This window comes from Canis lupus, chromosome 35, assembly GCF_003254725.2.
Source record: "Canis lupus dingo isolate Sandy chromosome 35, ASM325472v2, whole genome shotgun sequence".
Taxonomy (NCBI): Eukaryota; Metazoa; Chordata; class Mammalia; order Carnivora; family Canidae; genus Canis; species Canis lupus.
In genome coordinates, this window is record NC_064277.1 from 21,772,096 (window position 1) to 21,792,738 (window position 20,643).

Sequence of the window (20,643 nt, forward strand, 5' to 3'; positions counted from 1 at the left end):
ACTTACTTCCATGAAGCTGAGGAAAATAGGAAGAGGACATAAAAACAGAGAGAATCGTTGGAATGGGGACAGGTTTCAAGAAAAGAAGGAAAAAGACAAAGCCAGTAAAAGTTCTTTTCAGAAAGCACTTTTGTTCCATGATAAGTACAAAATGGACAGTTTTCAATAATTATTATAGATCAGGGATTTTGAGGAAATGCATAATCTTTGAAATAAATATCACTAACGGACAAAAATTTACTTAAATTATAAAATATAGGATTAGGGGCACCTGAGTGGCTCAGTTGTTGAACATCTGCCTTTAGCTCAGGTCATGATCCCGGGGTCCTGGGATCGAGTACTGCATCAGGCTCCCCACAGGGAGCCCGCTTCTCCCTCTGCCTGTGTCTCTGCCTCTCTCTCTATGTCTCTCATAAATAAATAAATAAATAAATAAATAAATAATAAAATCTTTAAAAACATAAATAAATAAAATATAGGACAAGATCTATGATTCCTTTCTGCCAATGGGTGCATTTGTGTTACGTGGGAAACAGAGGTCAATTATCTATCTGTTCATACCTCTTATAAAATATTTCAACCCTCTCATCATCACCATCATTCTAAAAAAGTCTGTATGTAATAATCTCATAATCTCCCTGCCCATGCTGTTATAACCACAATCAGATGGGCAGGACAATTCCATGGCTTTAAAAAAGGGGCTGGGTTTGGTTTTGTGTGTGTGTGTGTTTTGTTGTTGTTGTTGTTGGGTTTTTTTGTTTTTTGGTTTTTGGTTTTTGTTTTTTTTTTTGTTTTTTTTTTTTGTTGTTGTTGTTTTTTTTTTTTGGTCCTGAAGAAAAGAAGAATCTATTGTCAAATGGAATATTAAGGAAGGACTAATCTCTTATATCATATAATTATGATAATGTCAGGCATTTTTCATGAAGCTAAACCAGATAAAAGAATTAACAGAAAATGATTGGAAGGCCATGTGCTATGCAGTAGAGGGAAAGCTTTGTGCAAATAACCAGAACACCTGGGGTCGTGAGTCCTTAGGCAAGTTAACTTTTTCAAATTTCATTTTCCCCTCCAAAATTAGGAAGCATAATTATATTGTTAAATGCTCTCCAGACCTCTAAATTTATGCAATTTCAGTAAGTCTGTTGAATTTGACTGCAAATCTAGTGATGATTTTGTTCATACACTCCATTCTTTCCAAATCCTTTTTTTAAGTCTGTGATTTAGTTCACATATTTTTTTTCTTTCTCTAATCATCACACTGCAGTTGAGAAATTTTGTTTCTAAATATATAGAGAGAGGGCACATATTATATGTAGTGCACTTACCTAAGTACCCTGAAGAGTACAAATTACAGTTGAGACTTAGGTTCTTAAAGATCAGAAATCACAGCTTTAGGTGAGTTTTCTCTGAGAAAAGAAAATCCGTATATAATCCATATATAATCTCTAATCATTGGATCCTACCATACCCATTAAACACTTGATAACAGCATAATGATAACCTCATTTTGCAAATTAGTGGATACTTTTCAGTCCATATTTTAACTGATGTGGTTTACAAGTATCTTTACTTGAAAATAATAAATAATATTACTAATAAGGCCTAGCTCTCCTGGTTCTTCTCATATTAATACTATTCGCTGATGCATGATGCCCTCTGTTCCTCAGCCTTCCATCTTCAACCTACACTTCGCACCTTCTCAGTGACTGCTTGTTTCAACATTTATTCTCTGGATTTGTTTTCATCAGTAAGGTGACAAACATGTGACAATGCCTTTGAAAGCACCATTTATTTTTTAGATTTCATGAGAGAACGCGGCATCCATCCCATAAAGGGCCACATGGGAAAACACCACGTTTTTGCCATGAGATGAGGGGAGAGCCCAGATTAGAACTTCCTTTGGGGTTATCTATGGGATAAACAGTTTAGGATGGGCTAGTTTCAATCATTCTGGTGCACCCTCTGACACAGGTGCTCTTCCTGGTTGTCTGCTACCTGGCCCTGGGTTGATTTGGGGTTGGGGGATATATGGGTTTGGTGTGTTTATTAGGTAAGGAAAAGATGCAGAGAACGGGTTCCAGACCACAGGATGTAAACAACCTTGGTCATTAGTTGGGCCCTGTAATCAATGGATGCCAAATAGACAAATACAGAAACTAAGAAAACACAGCCAGAGTTTACTGCCTACTTTTGGATTTTTTAACAACACATTCATCTAGACCTCACTAGATTCTGCAAACTTCATCAATTAAAATCATCCTTCTATTTATGACCATTCATCAATCCCTTCAGTCTTTATCTCTTCAATATGTTTTGATTCGGTACACTACTTTCAATTCATGATCCCTTAATTTCCCAGACTAAGTATTGTTGCATAACAACACTTGTCACATGTCTCTCTCTGTCTAGTTCCACACATTATGGACTTTGTGTTTTCCACACAAAACAAAGGGAAGTTAGTTGAAAATATAACAGAGGAAAATAATTCCACTGTTACCACCCAAGCCTTGAGCACTAACTTCTCTTTTGCACTTTATGTTCAATAGTAAAATAGCTGTGATTCCTTTTAAAAAATTTGTTTTTTTTTTAAACCATCTCTCTCTATTTGAGATGTCCTCTGTTTCCGCCCATCAGTTTGGCAAGTTCTTTTACTTAAATGTCCCTCAGAACCTGCTAAGTTTTCATTTCTTTTTGGGAAATGTCCCCCACACACCCTGTTTCTCTGTACTGGTTCATCACTCCATGCTTCTCTTTGCAGCTTTCTTAGTGTATGGAAAACAAACTACTTCTTACCCACACCCCATGCTTGAAGTTTCTAAAGGGCAGGGCTATTTTACATATCTGTATCTTATTCCTATTCACAGTCTGTTTCCTGAGTCAAATTGATCTAAAATTGAAAGATTCCAGAACACTTCTCTGACTGGGGCTCCCAGCATTACAAGTTATGGAATAATTTTGTTCCCAATAGAGAAGCTGTTTTTCCTGGTAAGTCTATTGCTAGCAGTCAAGTTGAAATATTTTTCTATCTTTTATACATATATTTTTTCTTTCTTTTTTGGTTTCATTATTAGGCAGCTGTAGGATCATGTACAGCTTCCACATATCAAACAAAGCCTTGTTTGTTAATATGCAGTATATTTTATACCAAACCAACTGCACCCAAAGATTTCCCCTTCTAGAGAATATACAGCAGGGGGGAAATGCTGAGAAAACAGTTTGTGTGAATATACAAACAAGAACTGAAGAGCAGAATGTTACAACAGACTCTAAAATCCTATGAAAACATAATTTCTGTGATTTAAGAAACTTCTTTAGGGAAAAAAAAGGGAAAACTCTTCCTTACAAGAAGTACCAGGTTTGAAAAGTATCCCACAATAGTGTGTTTTAAAATATTTATTAAATACATTCGATAATGTTTTTTAAGCTACAGGCTTAGGTATTTAATTCTTCAGAATATAACCAAATTCTCTTTTTATCTTAATCTATTACTAGGCAAACAAGTCAAATATTCTTGCCAGTAATAAAGTCTTTAAGTCAGTATTCCAAACGGTGCCTTCCCCTCAAGCTGGGTATGTCTAAAATAGCTTCACTGTAAGGAGCAATATGTTTTTTTTAAATGTGTATAAAAGACAAAATCAAGACCGGTAAGTTAATATGTCATAGTAAAAATAAAGTTGAGTAATCTTAATATCAAGGGTTTCTTAATATTACACAGAAAACATGAAGGTAAATCATGTTCCCTAGATTCATAATTCCACTAAGTACTAAAACGATAAGAGAATCAGAATTCAATGTTCATACTATAAAAGGAATGGGGAAAATATTTCTAATTTTTATTTAAAGACATTTTCTCTATGTAGCAAACTATTGATTCTGGAGGAAGGTAGTCTTATTTTGTTCATTAAAATACTATCTTAAAATATATCCATTTTGCTAAAATTAAATGAACAAATGAATTACTTTAAAATTCTTAATAGACTTCTTGAGAGTAAGACAATTAAGTGCTCAGTAGTACAGCTATACAAAGATTTCCATTCTGCAAAATTAGAAAGAAAAAAGTCCCTAGATTTTGGTAATAACAAGTCAAAATCAGCAAATAATACTGTATTTACCTACCAATTCCATAATTTATTAAATAAAAATGTCAGCATAGTTGAGATCTTGGCAATATATAATCTATCACTCCTTCTCCTCCCCTTGTCCTTTTTTTTTTTTTTTTTTTTTTGTAGTTGAGCAACCTGAGACCTCATAGTTAGAGTCACATAAACAAATATGTGAAGCCATTAGATGAGAGGTAAGGAATATGCAAGAATGCAATATGTTTGCAAAACGTCTAATCAGAATCTTACAAGCAATCACACCAGTGCAGGATTTTGGGTTTCTATAGTAGTTTAATACATAGTAATATGAGTCAATGGTTTGGAAATATTTTTTCCCTTAGTCAACTAATTTGACTTCTAGAATATAATTTTTTTGGGGAGGGCATACAGTTAAATATGAAGAAAATAATCACACCTTTATTAACAATAATAAAATTTTAAAACCTAATTGTGTAACTTATTCTGTATTGATTGGAGAGCACATAACTATTCTGAAAAAAATATTTTTTTCAATTAATATTCAGAAAGTTGGGTAGGACAAGAAAATATTCTTGAAATATAAATATGGTTAATATGGAAAATTTTATGTAATGTATATTTTACCATGAATAAAAAAAAAGAAATAAGTGATTACAACAAAGTACCTGAGTAGCTAAGGTACTAAAACCAAATGTAATATGGTATCTAGTTACATTCCTTAACATATATTTTCCCTGAAACAATAAAGCACTAGTTATAGAAATAGTGGAAATTCATAATAAATAAGAAAAATCAGTCTGGATACCATTGCCTTGTCTTTAAAATGTAGTAAGTATTGACTGAAGGAAATAAATATGTACCTAAGGATAACAGTCTTCAAAATAATATTTAGAAATTCATGCATGAGAGATATGTCAGGTATTTACCTTTCATATCTCTTTTACAATGTTATTTGAAAGTTCAGAAGCTACTGAATATTTCTATTTTACTTTATTTTAATGTTGAAAGGAAGTATACAAACCCTAAGATTAAAGAATAATGTTGGTAAACTCATTTCTTTATTAAAGTGTTTTATGGGAGTGTAATTTTTTTTTTTTTAGTATAATGCCTTTCAGTATTGGGGAAAGGGTATACATGAACTTTTGAGAAAAATAGACTTGTTTTTCTATTTCACTCAAGTCCTTATAAACAACAACAAAAACATAGGCACAAGACCTATTTCCTCTGAGTCTCAAATTTTCTGGTTAAAATTGGGGTAAAAAAATGACTTACTGGTGATATTAGGACCACTCAAGGCATATTTAAAGGGCTCAGTGCTTGGCAATTAAGATAGCTACTTTTGTAAATATTTCTCATTGTAGCTGAAAACTAATAATTGGACGTCTTCGTATCATTCAGCAAAATAATGACCACATATTTGAATATTGAGAGAACCTAGTTATAATAGATACATGATCCACAAAGGAGACAACGACCTACATGGATATTGAATAATTTTCCTGTGAACAGTATAACAAGTTATTCTACTAAGTACAGTAAGAAGATAATGCATATTTCTGAGTGCAGGAAAAAGTAATTACAAAAATAACTTCCAGGGTTAAAAAAAAAGGGGGGGTGTGTGCATATTTCTGATGCCTGTTTTAACAATGTTTGTTTTGAGTGGATGGGGAGGATTACAAGACATTCCAAATCAACCAAGATGGCAACAGAAGAGACTCTTGATATATTAAGAGACTCATGGAGTCACTGAATGTACAGCTATACATGAGATAATTCCTTCTGAAAGAGATTTAGAAACTAGCTGAGTCACTTCTACACATTAGATGCATGAGAAAATGCCCACATCACAATGGGTAAGAAAGACCTAGATACATTTTTGCCATAAACCCCACCTCTAACCCAGTAGCATAACATCAAAACGGGACCCCCCCCCCAACTCCTACTTTCTCCTTGACAAGTGAGGGATTTGAACACCATGTAGCAGTCCAAATTTTAAACCTTCCAAGGAAGAGGTAGAATCCTAAAACACAATAGTACTTGTGCCTGTGAGATTGGCAGACTATAGCAAACAAAGAAGCAATTCTTAACAGGTGCCTGAGCATTCACAGCCCGTCCCCCAGGGCTCAGCAGCTAGGGAGCAGAGAAAATCTCCCATCTCTCAACTTTCACTAAAAGAGGCTTATCTGCATACTTTAAAGTTTCTGCCCTGAGGGCCAGGCTTCTAATTTAGCAAGTCTCTAAGGGCAGCTGTGATTTTTGTTTTTTCCTGGAGACCAAGGAAGATGGCAGACATCTCCCTCCAGTCTACTCCAATAATAAAACCAAGCCACCACTAACTCCATAGAAGGAGCTAGTATACACATGTGGCACCAGAACTTTTGTGTCATTCACCTGAGAGATGAGGCCTTGTATTGCTAGGCTCAAATAGCCAATGGGGCTTGCATTCACAAGTCCCACAGGATTGGAGCAAACAAACAAACAAACACAGTTCTTAATGGGCACTCTGAGAGCACCACTGGAGCTATAAACTTGGGCCAACACAGAGAGAACAGGCAAAATTGGCCATCTGTCAGTTTCTCACTAGAAGAGACTTAACTACATACTTTCCCAGCTGCTGCCTCAGAGTCCAGCATCTAATCAGTCTTCAGCTAGGTTTTGATTGCAATGCTCTCCTTTTGGACACTGATGAGTTTTGGCACACCCTCAACTACTCAGCCACTAAGAACAAAGAAGGCAGCTTGGACAATCACAAAACTTTGAGAGACAACTAGAAACTATTGAGTGTTGGGCTTATTTCTTACACAAGACCTCTCCATCAAGAGTAGGAGAGGTGCCTCCTTTATCTAATGCACTGAAACTAATAGAGTGTCAAGGAAAAAGAAGAAAGAGAATATGTTCTAAAAGAACTTGTTCCAAAAGAACACGATGAAACTCCAGGAACAGATCTCAATGAAATGAAGATAAGGGATTTATCTCATAGAGAGTTCAAAATAATGGCCATAAGGATCTTTACTGAGGCCACAAAAGCAATACATGACCAAAGTGAGAATTTCAGTAGGGAGATATGAAAGATACTTTTAAAGTTCCAAACAGAAATCATAGAGCTAAAGAATACAACAAATGAACTGTAAAATTCAGTATAAGAATCAACAACAAGCTAGCTCAAACAAATGAAAAATCAGAGAACTCACAGGCAGGGGAGTCAGATTCATTCAGAGATGCAAAAAAAGAAAAAAAAATGGGGCACTGGGTGGCTCATTAAGTGGTTAAGCAACTGCCTTCAGCTCAGGTCATGACACTAGGATCCTGGGATCAAGCCCTGCATCGAGCTCCCTGCTCGGTGGAGTCTGCTTCTCCCTCCCCCTCTGTTCTTCCCTCTATCACTGTCTGAAATAAAATAGAATAAAATCTCTTTGAAAATAATTTTAAAAAGAGATGCAAAAATTAAAAACTAATAGAAAAATAGTCAAGACAATTTAAGGCACTAATGGGATACCATTTAATGAATCAGTATGTGCATTATAGGGAGTCCCAGAAGTCAAAGAGAGAAAGGAGTAGAAAGCTAACTCAATGAAATAATAGCTGAAAATTCACTAATCTGAGGAAAGAATAGACATCCAGATCGAAGAAGCATACCAGACACCAAACAGAGGAATCTGAAGAGGCCTACACTGAGATACTTCATAATAAAATTGTCTAAAATTAAAGACAATGAGATAATATTAATAGCAGCAAGAGAACAACTTGTTGTGTACAAAGGAATCACTATAAGACTGTCAGCAGATTTTTCATCAGAAACCTTGAAGAGTAGAAGGGATTGGGGTGATATATTCAGAGTGCTAAAAGGAAAAAAAAAAAAAACCTGCAAAATAATAATCTACCCAGCAAAGTTGTCCTTCAGAATTAAAGTAGAGGTAGAGCTTTTCAGACAATTAAAACCGAAGCACTAGAACAGTCTCACAAGAAATTTTAAAGGAAGATCTTCAAGCTGAAATGAAAAGGTGCTAAATAGTAACACAAATACATATGAGAGAATAAAGCTCAGTGGTAAAGGTAAATATATAGTTAAATTCAGAATATTCCAATGTTGTAATGATGGTGAGTAAATCACTTATAACTCTGGTATGAAGATAACAAGAAATATTAAAAATATACTATAATAATTTATTAATGGATACACAGTGTAAAAAGATACAAACTGTGACATCAAAAACATAAAATGTGGAGGGTGGGGAAGCTTTTTTATATGTTCAAAGGTTAAGAGATTATCAACTTCAAATAGACTATTATAAATATAAGATGTTTTATGTAAGTTAATGGTAACCTCAAAACAAAAACCTAAAGTAGATATACAAAAAATAAAAGAATTAATGCGAATCACTATAGGAAATCATCAAATTACAAATATTTGTAATTGAGACTAAAAGAGAGAGAAAGGAACAAAGGAATTACAAAACAACCACAGAACAATTAGTAAAATGACCACAGGAAGTCCCAACTACCAATAACAACTTCAAAAGTAAATGGACTAAATTCTTCAATCAAAAAAACAATTGAAGAAAAAAACAGTCTTCAATCAAAAAGAATGTGTAAATAAACAAACCAAAACAAAACCAAAAAAAAAAAAAAAAACTAAGAACACAAGGCAATCAGCTCAGCTTTGACACACAGACTGAAAGTGAATGGATGTGAAAAGATGTGCTATGCAAAAGGAAGTCAAAAGAAGGCCATTCTTATATCAGACAAAATAGACTTTAAGCCAAAGACTGTAGTAAAAGATAAAGAAGGTTATTCAATAATGATAAAGGAGTCAATCATAAGAAGATGAAACAATTGTAAGTATTCATGCACCCAACATAGGAGCACCTAAATATATAAAGCAAATATTAATAGATCTGAAAGAAAAAACAGTCAACAATACAATAATAGCAGAGGACTTCAATGCCCTACTTCCAACAATGGATAGATCATCCAGACAGAAAATCAATAAGGAAACAGTGGATTTTAACAATACTATAGACCAAATTGACCTAAGAGTCATTCCAATACAGAGCATTCCATCTAACAGCAGCAGAATACACATTTTTTTCTCAAGTGCATATGAGACATTTTCCAGGATAAATCATGTGAGGCCACAAAAAACATGTCTTAATAAATGTAAGAAGATTGAAATCATAGCAAGCATCTTTTGCAAACACATTGGTATGAAACTAGAAATCAATTAAAAGAAGATATAACTACATGTCTGATAAGGAGTTAATATCTAAAATATGTAAGAAACTTATGCCACTCAATAGCAGAAAAACAATCCAATTTTAAAAATGCACGAAGGACACACATTGACATTTTTCCAAAGAAGATGTACAGATGGTCAACAGACACATGAAAAGGTGCTCAACATTTCTAATCATCAGGGAAATGCATACCAAAATCACAATGAGGTAGCATCTCACACGTGTTAGAATGAGTATTATCAAAAAGACAAGAAATAATAAATACTGGCAATGATGTGGAGAAAAGAGAACATTTGTACTCTATTGGTGGGAATGTACATTTGTTCAGCCACTATGGAAAACAATAAGGAAGTTCCTCAAAAAATTAAAATTAGGACTTACATATAATCAAGCAATCCTACTTCTGGGTATATATTCAAGTGAAATTAAATCATTATCTCAAAGAGATATTTAATTCCATGTTCATAGCAGCATTTATTCACAATAGCTAAGGTCTAGAATTGTCTAAAGTATGGAAATGCCCTCAATGGATGAAGGAAAGGGAAAATAATTTTTTTCTCTGTTCCCCATTTCCCATATCCCCCAGCAGGAACAAAAATTTACCGAATCACTTTATACTGAGATCACCTCTGATCTCTTTTTTTTTTTTTAATTCAGATTGACTTTCTGTCTCTAGTTCTGCTAGATTTTGAGAGTGAGTACCAGTATAATTGAAATGAAATAGTGGAGAGAAACTGGATTGCCGAATACCTCTGCTACATTCTATACTTAAACAATTCCAAATAGTTTTGTAAAAAGCTACCCGAAATGTACTATCTTTCCTCATCAGAAAATAGTTTATAGTCTCAAGCTATAAGCTTGATTAGAAGGAGATTTATTTGTGGCAAAACTCCTACTATCTCAATGTTGTCTCTATGTGATCTCTACCCCCAGAAAACGTGCAAAGAAAGAATCTAAGCAGGCAACATCTTGAGAATTTACAAATATTCTGCAAATGAAAGTCTGTCTGGGGTGGTATGTTTACAACATGATTGCATTAAACTGCTTTTTTTTTCCTTTTTTTTTTTTTTTAGAAATCCATCAAACCACTCCAGGACTTTAGCACAGACAACGGCCTCAAAGATCTTCCAGGGTCTAGGGTTGGCTGGAAAACCAAGTTGAAGGACTTTATAGGTGTATTGAGCAGTGATGCAGTTCATTTAAAAAGTAGTCAAGAACAGAAAAGCTCTTTCAAGTCTCCCATCAAGGAATTTTCATATTGATTAAGGACAACTCAAGGAAAAGCATTATCCCTCTCTTAAGTAATAGTTCAAAGAGACGTATACAATATTCCAGCTGAGGATAAACTAGTATGTATGTGTCTCCCACACAATATCAGAGCTATTAACTTTGCTTATATTAAGCATAGGTGTACTGGGAGAAAAAGTTATGTTAACTGTAAAAGAATATCATTTTGGAGTAATAATAATGAATATAATAATAATTAAGGTGGCATAGCTTCCTCCAAAGTGAAAAAATCTGATGTGGAAGCCAATTAAAGCAAGAAACAGAAGACAAAGTCCCAGCAGTGTTTTATGTATTGAAGAACATAAGAACAAAAATTCAACAGAAGTACTTTTCAATAATAAAATGATAAAATTATGACATTTTATCATAAAATGATAAAATAAAAATGAATGGGAATGTTTCAGGTCATAAATACGGAAGTACAATAACATCACCAAGCTAGACTACTATAGCAGTTATTAGCACATGCATGGAATAACATTTCCTGAATTTGAAGTCTAACTCGTCCCCTTACTAAGTGCAATGTTGAGCAAATTACATAACCTCTGGGAGATTTCATTTCTCATCTCTGAAATGAGAGTAAAAATACTATCTTCTGATGTGCTAACTAACGTGGGTATGGTTAAATAGATTGCAAAGGACATGGAATAAATCAGATTGAGCTGAAAATTAATTTAATGGAATTAAGAAAAGACTTGAGATACTTTCAGCAAGTTTAAAAGAAAAAAGGGAAATTAGTAAAATTAAAATAACATGATAGACTTCAAAGGTTAGATATTAGATTGGATATATGCAAATAAGTTCACCCCATTCTAAAAATCAACTGTATTACAACTGCAATTACAACTGTAATAAAGATATTCCTTTAACATAAGCTCTGAAGGAAGTTGAGAATACAAGAAGTAGAAATAGTGATAACTATTGGAAACTAGAAAACATATTAATGTGCACTAAATATCCAAGCATGTGAAAAAGTCTAATTCATATTCTAAAAGCCTCAAAAGTCTCAGGAACCTAGAAGACTTTATTCTGTCCCACTATTCTAGAGCCCGACACTTACCTTCTAGTCAGGAAACTAAGAATCCTCTTTAAGGAAACCAATCATCCTTTAGAAAAGATCTAAAGATTCTGACCTTAGGTCCAACAAAGAGCCTAACATGTTACCATATAGTAAAGCTCAGTTTGACAGCCCTCTATGTCCACAAAACCTCTAATTAGGCTTTTAGACACACACATACATACACACACACACACACACACACACCCCTTAATCATGAGCTTCAAAACTGAGAATTTCCAAACTCTTGAAGAAAGCTTATGTATAACACAGAGACTCAAACAAGAAAATAGAAGGAAAAAAATGGTTTGTAGAGAGAAGACAAATACAAAAAAGAAAATATTCAAAATCCATTATTTATATCATTAGAGAAGTAAAAGAAAAATTTCATTTATGGAAGAAGAATGGAATAAAGTGAAACAGGAATGAGGTAAACAAAGACCTTCAGCAATTCAAATATATCAGTGGTTATTTTCAAAATACCCTTCAATTACAGAAAGTTTGGAGAGTAGGATTGAGAAACTCTTCCCAAAATAGAGTAAAAAGGGGAGAAAAAAAGACAAGATTAAGAAAACTGGGATTACTAGTCTAGAAAGTCAAATATCTGAACAATAATAAATCCCTCAGAGAGAACAACAGGAAAAAAATAAAGAGGAAAAATAATTCAAGAGTTTTTTTTTCACCAATAGCCCATTATTGTGAAACTTCATAGTGCCAGGAATCAAGGGAATAGATTCCATAAAGTTTTAAAGAAGTCACAGACTAATGATCAAGGATCAGAATAATGATTTTACTAGCACTACTGAAAGCAAGAAAACCCTACCAAAACTAAGGAGTAAACCAACAGTAGTATAAAGTGGAAAAATAACAAAAAGAGAGAATCCAAATAAGAAAAAAAGGGGGGGGGGAGAATATAGCAAGACCAGTAATGATGGGGGGGGGGGGGGGCATGTAGAATAAGCATTGTGTAGCAGGTATAGAAGACAGCCAGGTGAACTGGAGCAGTATGACCCACAAGATAGACACCATGGTGTCCTCTGCATACTGTATAATCTTTGTGACCTAACAATATAACTCCAGAATGGGAATGGCCAATATACAGGCATAAACCAATAAAGAGGATGATATGAAAGTCGTTAATTAAGGATACCAACACAGAGTTATAGTGAAGGATGACAGCAAAAGAAATCTCAAGATGAAACTCTGAAGTAGTCCTGGAGAGAAACCAGCCCACATTAGAAGGATCATTGATGTTTCCAGAAAAGAAATTTTCATTAAAAATGGAAAGCATATAGTTCAGCTGATATGATTAATACTATGGGATATTTTAGTGATAGGCTAATCTATGAGAGAATACACAGTAACATTTAATCTTGGAAGACCAGGGTTTGGTGTCTATCAAGGCATTTATGTATTAGTCATCATTCCAAGTGTAGAAAGGCAATAGGCAAACTTTCTCAAATAAGAAAAACCTCAGAGAAAATAGCATATAGAAGCCCTTTGCAGACAGTTGGGAAAGGAAAGGTGATGAAATCCATCCAAACAATTGTTAAGTCAGAAATAAAGGCCACAGGAATCAAGAACTGGGAGGAGGGGGGTGGCTGTCATGGTGGGGAAACATTAATCCTTCTAACTATAGAATACGCACTAAACAATTATAAGAATTATGATTATAGAATATAATGTCAATTTTACAAATACAAATAGAAAAGTAATTTTAAAATACTTAGTGTGAAAGTACTGATGTCTTATCCTTTAATTTCCTTTTATTTCTACTAATTGAAATAAATAATGAAGTTTAGAAAGTAACATGGCTTCAATTTCTCCTTATTTTTCATGATCATTTACCTTGAGAATTCATAGAAATAGTATTTCTCACAGAAAAAGAACATGGGGAAAATGTTTATTTGGAATTTGGAGACTACAGTCCTTTTATTATAACTCATGTTTCTTCTGATTAATGCAAGTGAACTGATATATAGCACCTTTATTTCTTTTAAAGCATATGTAGTATCATTTCTTTTTATAAAGTTATTTCTATTTATCCATTCCTCTCTTTGGGTAGCAAAACTGCGTCTGGAATCATGTGTTAATAGTGGTTACTTCTATAAATTTGGGGAAATGTATTGTTTCTTCGTGTTTTTATATATTGGCCAATAAAGGGATCATGGATCATTGTCATAAAAAGTTAACAAAAGTTAGTTTTGTTTTAAAATCTCTGCATACATAGTATAGGGTAAAAAGTAAACTCCTAAAACTTACAGCAGAAAACTCAAATACTCCATTCTTGGAAAACTAATACATGTTATGTGGTATGAACAACACAAAATTTCAATGAAACTGATCACTTTGGAAAATAAGTCCTTGTAATGAGATAGGACTTGAGAACAAGTATACAGCACTGGGTGGAATATTAGTTTTTCTCTGAGCATGCTTCTCTGGGATATGTAGAGTGTCCACCCTGAGTTATGTTTTGAAATATTCAGAGTTTGATAGAAATTAATTTAATGGATTCCCACTGGCATCAGGAGCTGTCAACACAAAACCTATTCGCTAGTGAGGGAGAATATTTTTGACCTTCTCTCTAGAGAATGAAGTGTTTCTAGAATGGTAAAAGGGCACCTATTCTTAGAGATACCCTGTCAAATAGTCTTCCTCTGACAGTGCAGATGATATGTGAAATTCAACAAAGTTTCTCAAGACCACATTCTGGGCAAGAGTGTCCATACAGTGAGGTCATATCAGCCGCATACATAAGAGACACTGTTCTTCATTTCCATATGTTCTTTCAGGAGGAGAGATAAAGTTGGCCAACAAACCACTGAAATCCCTACGTGTCATTAATTTGAAGCAAATTCCACTTGAGTTAATAAGTAATGGAAGAGGTTAAACAAAATTACATATCTCTAAGCAGAAATGCATAGGTGTTTCTGATAAGGCATTGTTTCCAGTTAACAATGCATTATTTATATAGTTGAGATATTGCATCTTAGCTTATATGCCTTGCCCGGAGTCTGTTATATAGGTTGGGCGTTGGTACTCCCTTTCCTCCCTGTATTATCTATCACATTTCTCAGATGGCAATTATTCCATTCTCCCAACATAGAATTAACTTCTGTTGCTTATCTAGCTCCACCATTTTTAAAATTGAGATGTAATTAACAAATAACATTGTGCAAGTTTCAGGTGTACCATGTGTTGATTTGATACACATACATATTGCAATATAATTACCACTGTACAGTTAGCTAACACTTCTATCACCTCACTTAATTGTCTTTTAGTTTTGGTGGTGAGAACAATTAAGATCTAGTCTCTTAGCAACTTCACAGTTATAATACAGTATTGTTAATTATAATCACTCTGCTGTACATCAGATCTCCAGAACCTATTTACTTACTAGCTTCAGCCCCTGGTAACCTCTACTCCCTATTTCTAAGGGTTGGATTTTTTAGATTCCACATAGAAGTAATATTATATAGTATTTGTCTTTCTTAGTCTGATTTATCTCACTTAGCATAATGTCCTGGAGATCCACCCACATTGTTGCAAATGGCAGTGTTTCCTTCTTGCTTATGGCTGAACAAAATTCCGTTGTGTGTGTATGCACACTCATGAGTTTCTGGACACGTATTTCCATATGTTGGCTATTGTGAATAATGCCGTAATAAATTGGGGGGGCGGTGCAGACACCTCTTCAATATTCTTTTTTTATTTCCTTTAGATATATACACAGAAGTTGGATTACTGGATCATATAGTAGTTGTATTTTGAATATTTTGAGGAAACTCCATACTCTTATCCATAGGGACTGTACCTGTTCATATTTAAACTAACAATGCACAAGGGCCACCTTTTCTCCACATCCTCCCCAACACTTGCATCTCCTGTCCTCTTGATGACAGCCATTCTGACAGGGATGAGGTGATATCTCACTGTGGCTTTGATTTGCATTTCCCTGGTTAGTGACGTTGAGAATAATTTCATGTGTGCTAGCTTAGTTATCCAAAGAATTATAAACTTCTGGTGCTGAAGTCATTTCTGACAGAGAGTGCAATGAGAGGCACAGAGTAGATGTTAAATACATATTGATTGATGGATTCAGCACAATATTACCAAAACAAAAAACAAAAAAACAAAAAAAAGTACTAGGCCAGAAAAGAGGAAAATAAGATCGATTTTTTTTTTCTTCTGGATCATCACCAAGAATCAGAGAGCTTGTGCAGTCACTACCTTTCTGGGCTTCAATGTTCTCATTGATAAAAATAAAGCAAATCTAAATTTTTAAAAGAGGTACATAGCAAGTCACCTATGAGAACCATATGGATGATAGCTCATATATGAAGGGTAGATAACAGAGAGAAGTCCTTTTCTTTCTATTTTGTCTAAATTTAAACCTATGCCTTTCTTTTTTACAATAAAAAAAGGTAAACAGTCTTTACCTACTTAATAAAAAAGGAAAACGTACCCCTCCAGGTCAACTCTTTCTCATCAAGTACAGCTGAGTGTAAAAAATTTAACATATGTCAAAACACATCTTGGAGACTATCCAGAGCAGTCTGTAAAAATCTGTGAGCTTCAGGCTCCAGGCAGCAGCTTCTAACATCGTATGTTCTAGCTATGTGTATCTCATGCATTTTTTAAAGCTCTGCTTTACATGCAGGTTTATCAATAAAAATGCCACCAGAAAACAGCTTTGAAATTTTAATCTCTTCCTGAAATAAAAGGTTTCCTCAAGGCAGGCCTGGAACTGGTTGTGTCTGAACACCATCCACTTTCATCATACAAGAAATTTTCTTAACAGCTGCTAAATCCTAATTTTGCAAAAGTTAAAAAAAAATGTGACTCTGTATCTCTCATCATCAAAAGCAGCATAATTTGGGCCTTTATTGTGTCAGTCATGAATTGTCTCCCCTGTAAGCTCACAATGTCATAATATTCTTTTAGATTAATGAGGATCCCTACAATTACAGAGTAGAAACCGTCACGGTGCATGGTAGACCTGTCTAATAGCAGAAATTAATGTGAATGCTAATGCATTAGCCAAGAATTACAAGAAGAATTACTACTGCCACCAAATCTAAAGGGCCTACAGTAGAAAGATGGACAGCTTTGCCATCTCTCAAAGTGATTCTGGGTAGAAGGTGAACTACTGGGGGTCTTTTTATTCCTTTTTTTACATATTGCGGGGAATATCCCCACTGCCTTGGAAATTAGCAAAGATTTTTTTTTAAAGGCTTTTATGCCCTAAGGAATGCAATGGCTTTACTAACTAGCTTGCACAAACAGAACTGAAACATATGTGTAATTCTTGTGCATAAACTCAACACGGTTGAGTTGGTTTCCTCAACTCTCAAATCTGGGTTACTGTGCTCTTTGGCACATACCATATATATATTAACAGAGTGCTGGAATAGGAAACTTTGTTCTGGGCTCCCCCTACTCCAATTATTTCTATTCTGCCTTCAGGTAAGGTTATATTTTATTTTATTTTATTTTACTTTATTTTATTTTATTATTTTATTTTATTTTATAAAGGTATTTATTTATTTATTTATTTATTATTTATTTATTTAGAAAGAGAGCACAAAGGGGGTGGAGGCAGATGGAGAGGGACAAGTAGACTCCCCACCAAGCGCAGAACCCTGAGATCATGACCTGAGCAGAAATCAAGGGTCAGATAGATGCTTAACAGAGTGAGCCACCTAGGTGCTCCAAGGTTAAGTTTTAAAAGTATGATCTCACTTACATGGGGAATCTAAAAATGTCACACTCATAAAAGCAGAAAGTAGAATGGTGGGCTTGATGCGCTGGGAGTAGGAGAAATGCAGAGTCAAAGGATACAAGATGTCAGTTACACAGGAGGACTAAACGCCATGTATGGCCTGATGACTATAGTTGATTTTGCTAATATAGTAGGTCATAGGTGTCTGGACACACACACACACACACACACACACACACACAATGGTAACAATGTGAAGTGATGGATGTGTTAATTAGCTTGATTGCAGTAATCATTTCACAATGGATATGTATATTAAATCATCAGGTCACACACCTTAAACATGTACAGTATTTGATCACTTATACCTCAATAAAGCTGGAAAACATAAATTAAAAAAATTTTTTGAAGTTTCGCTCCCGTCTTTTTACTCAGGTGGACAAGAGTCACGTTGCCCCGCTCCATGAGTTATCTTTGGAGCCTCACTTATCCCGGGACCAGGACCCGGTGCTTGAGCTGTCTAAGGCATTTCCTTCTCTCTTCTGTGCCTTCACACATGTTATTCTGATATCTGAAAGCTGCTCTCCAGTCTTGCAAAGCCCCCACCCCCCATGTCCTTGTTTTCTGTGACTGTCACTGACTCCACTTTCCTGCTAGGTGCCCATTCTCAAAGTATTCATTATATGGAATTAATGTGATGGTTGTTTGCTAACTTTTCCTTATAGAACTGCCCTGTCCAATGCATGGTCTGAATTTTAAATTAACTCAAGGGAAATCCATTGTAAAGTTCAGTTTCTTATTTGCACCAGCCACATTTTAAATACTCAAGAGCCACATGTGGCTAACGGCTACTGAATTGGGCAGTGCACAGACAACAACTCCATCATCATAGAATGTTCTATTAGACAATGACACCTGAGAATGTGCGAGTGGGGACCATTCTGTCTCTTACAGTCCAAACAGAAAAATAGAAAATCTATAGCAGGTTGAATGGTAGCCCCAAAGAGATATGTCCAAGTCCTAACTCCCAGAACCTTTGAATGTGAACTTATTTGGAAATAAGGTCTTTGCAAATATAATTAACTTGATCTCAAGATGAAATGATCCTGGATTGGAGATAAATCCTTAATCCAATGACTAAAGTCCTTCTAAGAGAAAGGAGAGGGTTCATTGGGACAGAGAAACCCAGAAAAGAATGTCATGTGAAGTTGGCGGCAGAGATTGGACTGATCCATCTATGAGCTGAGGAACACCAAGGATCGCAGACACCAGCAGAAGCTAAGAGAGAGGCATGGAACAGATCATCCCTAGGAGCCTCCAGGAAGAACCCACCCTGCTTATATTTTGATTTTGGGCTTGTGACATTCTGAACAGTGAGAAAATAAATGTTTTAAACCACCCCGTTTGTGGCAGTTCATTAAAACAGAGGCCCCAGAAAACAAATGTATCCACCCCCTTCCAAACAAAGGAATATTTTAAGGACACTGTGGTTGCAATGGAGAGAAGGGGCTATAGAGAATCAACTACACAGATCATGAATTTTCTGAGAGTGAATCGGGACCCATAAGGCAAATATTGCTTAGATGTCCCAGGAAGTCACAACCACACCAGACTGAAGAGATGAAAGCTACAGAAAGTTAATGAGAAGTTTCTGGAGCCCAGGGGCTCAGGACATACCTGTCTCAAGTAGGGACACTGCAAGCCTGAAGCCAAGGAGGAGATGCACCTACCTTGTTAAAATATGACAAGCTTTAGGAAAACTTACATAGTTACATATTATTTCTGCAGACTTCATGTAGAATAAATTATTGTAATGAAAGTTTACAAATATATTTCTTATTCCTTTGCTCCTCTTTCTTAATTCCTCAGTAATTAAGAATCAAATATCTTTGTCTTTCCTGATTTCTCCAGGCACTTCCTCAAGTTTAGATCTGAGTGCGTTTCCCGCCACCTTAGGACATTCAGAGTGTGGCATTCAGAGCTGGGTATACTTCTGATTTTCTTTTTTAAAAATTACTCTAAAAATTTTTTTTTAAAAAAATGTTTACCCTACATACTCAGTCCCCAGTCAGTTCTTCTGTAACCCAGCTGATTTCATGGCTTGAAAATTTGTATCTTTTGACACATCATTGTCCTTCTGATCCCCAGATGGTCTCTCAGCCTGGTATCAAATCACCTCACCTTTTCTACCACCCTGGTCTCTTCCAGTTTCCTTTATATTATCATTTTAGCACATGAAAAATACTTTTCATGCTTCTCTGGCAGTGTTCTTTGCTTCTGTTCTGAAATACTCTCCTCATTCCTGACCTCCTCTTGCAACTTTAAATTCCCCAAAGCTATTTCCATATAAAATGGCTTCTGTGGGGATCCTTGGGTGGCTCAGAGGTTTAGAACCTGCCTTTGGCCCAGGGCGCGATCCTGGAGTCCCGGGATCGAGTCCCACGTCGGGCTCCCGGATGGAGCCTGCTTCTCCCTCTGCCTGTATCTCTGCCTCTCTCTCTCTCTCTCTCTCTCTCTCTCTCTCTCTCTGTCTATCATGAATAATAAATAAATAAATAAAATTAAAAAAAAATAATAAAATGGCTTCTGTGATGAGACTGGGTCTTACTTAGATAAGCATGTGTTTGAGGGAAAGAATATTTTTCTTTCAACCTTCTATCAATCTATCTTAATTGTTTAACTTAGAGAATCATCTGTATGTGTAGGTAAATTCTAAACTCATGGGATATTGTAGGATACACAAATTATCTCAACAGTGGTGAAGAATATGTGGTCTAGGGATAAACTGTGGTTTTGAATCCAGTTCTGACCTTGACTAACTGTAGAATCATGGAGAGCTTGTTAAGCTCTCTGTGGCCTAGTTTTCTCTGCTCTGTGTATGGATAATGAAAGTGCCTATCACATAGTTTTCTTAAATTCAATTACATAACAGGGTTGACCCTTGAACATAGAACCCTCTGAACTGCATGGGTCCACTGATGCATGAGTTTTTTATAGCACAGCACTGGGAGTATATTTTCTCTTCCTTATGGTTTTCTCAATAACATTTTCTTTTCTCCAGCTTGCTTTATTGTAAAAGGACATTATATAATACATATAACACACAGAATGTGGTTTAACAAATGTTTAGGTTATTGCTAAGGCTGATGGTCAACAGTAGGCTCTTAATACACAAGTTGTTGGAGAGTCACAGGCTATACCCAAATGTCTGGCTAGCCCTGTGTTATTCGAGAGTCCGTTGTATTTGCAAAATACAATATA